Source organism: Bombina bombina, chromosome 4 (genome assembly GCF_027579735.1).
Source record: "Bombina bombina isolate aBomBom1 chromosome 4, aBomBom1.pri, whole genome shotgun sequence".
NCBI lineage: Eukaryota > Metazoa > Chordata > Amphibia > Anura > Bombinatoridae > Bombina > Bombina bombina.
The window spans coordinates 698,960,213-698,966,212 of record NC_069502.1 but is presented as its reverse complement, the minus strand read 5'-3'; positions in this window follow the sequence as shown (position 1 = coordinate 698,966,212).

The window sequence follows — 6,000 nt, the reverse complement described above, 5'->3', positions numbered from 1 at the left end:
ACTACTTACTTGCAAAGAAAAGAAAAAGAAGAAGAGGAGAATGAGATTTGAGAAAAAACTGTGTATATGTAAGTATGTATTACTAAACATGTGAGAAATTAAGTGGGCTAGATTACAAGTGGAGCGCTAAATTATTGTAAATTTGCCCATTTGCTAGAGTGCAATAATTAATCAGCCATTACAAGTGTCTGGTTATTTCTACAGTGATCTTGCGGTAGCAATTAGTGCTCCGAAAATTAAAAAGAGGTTAGATCTATAGTTAATTTTCTAAAAGTGCACTAAATGCCCTCAAAAAAGAGGACATTGTATTTTTTTTATTTAAAAAAATCTAGTATTTTATAACTAATTATTTTTATATCTAGGCAATTTTTGGGGCTTAAAAGTTGGTGGGAGTGGGGTGTAAAAAAAAAAAAACGGCACTAAAAAGTGCCTTTACATTGCGGTCTATGGAAACCGTGTGTTCTCATAGACTGCAATGTAAATATACATGCATATGCGTATTTACATATATATTTATGTGTTAATATGTGTATATACAAATATTAAAGGGACACTGAACCCAATTTTTTTCTTTTGTGATTCAGATAGAGCATGAAATTATAAGCAACGTTCTAATTTACTCCTTTTATCAAATTTTCTTTATTCTCTTGGTATCTATATTTGAAATGCAAGAATGTAAGTTTAGATGCTGGCCCATTTTTGGTGAACAACCTGAGTTGTCCTTGCTGATTGGTGGATAAATTCATCCACCAATAAAAAGTGCTGTCCAGAGTACTGAACCAAAAAACTTAGATGCCTTCTTTTTTAAATAAAGATAGCAAAAGAACGAAGAAAAATTGAAATTAGAAAGTTGCTTAAAATTGCATGCTCTATCTGAATCACAAAACAAAAAAATTGGGTTGAGTGTCCCTTTAACACATAATTCTATATATTCATATACATATATATTTAAAAATTATGCCATTGCTGCCCTACTTACCCCCTTTGAGGTTCTGATGCCGTCTGTGAACATATGGAAGCACGCTCTCATGAGCGGAATGCTTCCTAGCAATGCGAATGCGAGCTCATGTTCACATTGCAATTAACTTGTAATACCAGCGCACATTTTCACTTGCTAATATCGCTTGCATGTTAGCGGTATTAAACGCTCCACTTGTAATCTGGCCAAGAGTGTATATGTAAGTGTGTGTTAATAAAGATGTGAAGGGAAAAAACGGTGTATATGTAACAATGTGTTAATAAAGATGTGAGAAAAAAATTATTGTATATGTAAATATGTGTTAATAAAGATGTAATGAAAAAACAATAGCATATATATATATATATATATATATTATTTTTGTTCTTTGTTTGAAAAATTATTTCATAGCAAAGATCCTAATACCTGAGTATAAACAGCAGTATAAACATTACATAACATAATCTAACATTTAGTTTAATTAAAAGAGTTAACATCTATTATACATCTTAAAAATAAACATATATGAAGCTGTGTTCATATATACGATAGACAGTGATGTCACTACTAAGACAGTTGATATTCCCAAAATTCCCAGGCCCTTGATGATCAGAAACTCTCTGGTACCACATAAGTTCTAACTCAGACTCTTATTGTGTAAAGACATGCTACAGGAAATGCCTTACAACATAAGCAGGGAGGTCTGATACAGACTGATACTTAACTCTTTCCTAAGGATACCAGAAAGACTCCCACTAGTATGGTAACTATATGCCTCAGAATCACACTGAGGCTCAACACTCACTTAGAAGTGGCGCCTTAAACATCCTGTCCATGATGTGGAATTATTTTTACCATGATTTGCAATTCACATTAAATAATTTTTTTTTTATATATTTGTTCAGTTATGGTGCATCTTGTCATACTTTGACATACATGCCTTCTCTTCTTATTTTGGTTTTATGAGTATTTATGACTGCTAGCACATAACAACTCTTGAGTGCACCTTCATATTTAATGTATTATTTTGTTAGAAATGTTATTTATTTTTCTGATAAGTGTAGTTTTTTTATAATAGTAATTTTTAAAAAAAAATTCAGTAAGTTATTACTTGTTTTTGATAATGCATAGACTTTTGATGGTCTTAAGTAAGAATGAGTTTAGGGTGTCTGTGGTAAGGGCTGAGTTTAGATGAGGACGGTTTTCACTGGGGGGGGGGGTCAGTAATATGTCTTCGGTGAGGGGTGAATCTTCACTAAGCATTGTGCTTACCTAAACTACATAGGGGCCAATTTATCATTTGTCGAACGGACATTATCCACTGTAGCTGATCATAACCGCTCGACATCGATGAACATACGCTGTCGACATTTATCATTGCACAAGCATTTCTTGTGAAATGCTTGTGCAATATCGCCCCCCGGCACATTTGCGGCCAATCGGTTGCTAGCAGGGGGTGTCAATCAACCCGATCATATCAAATCGGGCTAATTGCTGTCCACCACCTCAGAGGTTGTGAACGAGTTAAGAAGCAGTGGTCTTATGACCGCCGCTTCTTAACTTATATTTCAAGCAAGCCAGAAAGTATGGGGTAGATAGCAGCATCCGCTGCTTGGTAAATCTACCCCTTAGTTTTCATTGGCATAATAAATAGCACTCACACAATGGGGTAGATATAAAAAGCAGTGGATGCTGCAATCTACCCCCGTAGTTCCCAGATTGCTGGAAATATAATTTAAGAAGCAGCGTTCGCAAGAACGCTTCTCTTTAACTCGTCCACCACCTCTGAGGCGGCGGACAGCAATCATCCTGGTCAGATACGATCGGGATGATTGACACCCCCTGCTAGATTGGCTGCAAATCTGCAGGGGGGTGCATTGCACAAGCATTTTACTACAAATGCTTGTGTAATGTTAAATGGCGACAGCGTATGCTGTCGGCATTTATCAATGTCGGGCAGACATGATCCACTACAGCGCATCATTTCCTTCCGACATTTAATAAATCGGCCCCATTGATTGGAACAAAAAAAAAACTTGTAAATTGCTTACAAAAATGCAAGCAGTATTATGACTCCAAAAAATATGGAGTTTTGTACTTCTTGTAATGAGGCCCTAAGTAAAAAAAAAAAATAATAACCACACAAAAAAAAAGACCTGCAAAAAAAAAAAAAATGGGAATACATTTCAATTTTACCCCCAAAAAATGAAAGAAGTAAAAAATATTATAAAGGAAATGTATATGCAGATGGGATTTCTCTATTACATCACTTCATAGAAAGAGGAAGTAGAGAAACATAGCTTGACTTTGTAAATTAGTAGATAAATGCACCTGTAGTAAAATGTCTGTTCACGCTAGACAGAGCTACACTTAGGGTTGCCACCCGTCCCTTAAAATACAGAACACTTATAAGTTACACATGCTGCAGGGTGTGCAGGGAGGAATATGATTAGTGCATATAAATAGTGCTGTCCAGAAACACAATACATGTTCCTCCCTGCACACCCTGCAGCATGTGTAACTCATAAGTGTCCAGGAAAACATGGCTGAGGTGGCAACCCTAGCTACGCTAGATACTTTAGATCTAAGGGGCCATTTCTAAAAGATACACTTTCCATGCCGACAATCGCAGTGGCAGCCCTCATGGAATTCTATAACAAAGGTCTCCCCTAGAAATAATGAGAGCTCTCTGCTAGGTAAAATAATAGTGGCTTTCATCTGATTTTAATATAAGGAATTGTTTCTAAAAGCTTCTGTCAATGGGATAGGGAATCCAAATAGCTTCTTTCACGATTTAGCTAGATAATACAATCCTAAATAGCTTTCCATTACTGGTATCAAATTTGCTTCATTCTCTTGCTATAAGAGAATGCTGTTGAAGGAGCAGAAATGCACTACTAGGTTCTAGTTAAAAACATTCAGAGAGCCAATGACAAGAGGGATGTGTACAGCCACCAATCCACAGCTAACTCCCAGTAGTGCATTGATGCTATTACACTACCTAGGTATGCTTTTAAACAAAGGATACCAATAAACAAAGCAAATTAGATAAAAGAAGTACATTGGAAAATTGTATAAAATTGCATGCACAATTTATGAACGTTTAATTTTTATTTTACAGGGACTTTAAACTTCTGGAAGCCAATATGAACAATAAACTTTTGGTAAGTCCTTTATTATATTTTTTATAAGTTTTTAAACTTAAATATCAGCTTGAACTTTTTGTTCTTTTTATAACATTATAAACAATAGTGTTATCTAAAAAAACGGGAGCATGTGGTAAATATATGCACTTTATTTCTGTGCGGAATAAACTAACTTTTTTCTGTCAAGGGATGCAGATTGTAAACAATCATTCACCTGTCTTCTTAACCTCTTAAGGACATATGACGGAATTTTTCTGTCATAAAACAATTGAGCAAACTGAAAGCTGTGTCCTTAAAGGGTTAAAGGGACGGTCTATTCCAAAATAAACTTTCATGATTCAGACAGAGAATGTAATTTTAAACAATTTTTCAATTTACTTTTATCACCAATTTTGCTTTGTTCTCTTGGTATTCTTAATTGAAAGCTAAACCTAGGAGGTTCATATGCTAATTTCTAAGCCCTTGAAGGCCGCCTCTTCTCTCAGGGCATTTTGACAGATTTTTTTACCACTAGAGGGTGTTAGTTCACGTTTGTCATATAGATAACACTGTGCTCACACACGTAGAATTCCAGTGAGCAAGCTCTGATTGGCTAAAATGGATGTCTGTCAAAAGAACTGAAATAAGGGGGCAGTTTGCAGAGGCTTAGATACAAGGTAATCACAGAGGTAAAAAGTGTATTTATATAACAGTGCTGGTTGTGCAAAACTAGGGAATGGGTAATAAAGGGATTATCTATCTTTTCAAACAATAAACATTCTGGTGTAGACTGTTCCTTTCATTTTAAGCAACATTAAACTCTTTGTGATTGTACTATACAATTTTTATTTTTACGCAGCAATCAAAAATACTTTGGAATATACTTTTATTATTTACTTTGTCCATTTTTCCTGTAATTTCATTGCAAAACAATATACGGTAGGTTTTCCATACAGACTGCAGATTTATACTTATATTTCAGTCATTTGCTGCGCACTCTAGTGACTCATTTATAACTGTCATTAAAGGGACATAAGAGCCATATGTTAAATCACCGGAAATTGATGCAGCATAACTGTAAAAAGCTGACCGGATAATATCACATGAACCTCTATGTAAAAAGGAAAGTATTTTACCTCAAAATTTCTTCAGCTCACACTAGTAAGTACTCTGTGAACAGTTATCTTTTAACTACTGTAGCTGCATATTGAAAAAAAACTACAGCCAGTCAGCTTCATTTGTGCTGATGTCATACTTTGTTTCACTGTGATCTCATGAGATTTTCTTGTAAAGTTTGGGGCTCTGAAGCTGCTATGTCAGCTTGATTAATGGAGGCCTTAGTATTTAATGTTGGATTTTACGTACACTTTTTTGTATAAAACCATTTTTAACATGTTTATCTGCTGCTCTTTCATAAATGGGATAAAACATTTTCAGTAATATGTACCTTTAAAGGGACGTTAAATACTAATTAAATGCTACAAAGAATGATGCATTCAAAGAAAAGATTAGTCTGAGAATCGCATGCAAATGTATTTTTTAAAATGTCATTAGCTGTTTAAATATAGACAAAATAAGTGTAAGGTTTTAGTGTCTATAAAACATAGGAGCTGCCATGATGTAACTTAGGTTACCTTCTCTGCTGTGGCCAATTAGGGACAGTTATAAATAGATCACTAGAGTGTGCAGCCAATGGCTGTGTGGAACATAGCAGTGTTCTGCACTTCAATTTCTAACAGGAACTGAAAAGCTTACAATTTCAGGATGGAATTACAAAAAAGGGGAGAAATTAAATCATGAAAGTATAGTGCAGAGTTTTTTTTATAAATATGATTTATCATTTTATATTACCATCGCAAAGTGTTTAATGTCCCTTTAAAGGGACATTAAACGCAAAAGAATTCTTTCATGATTCAG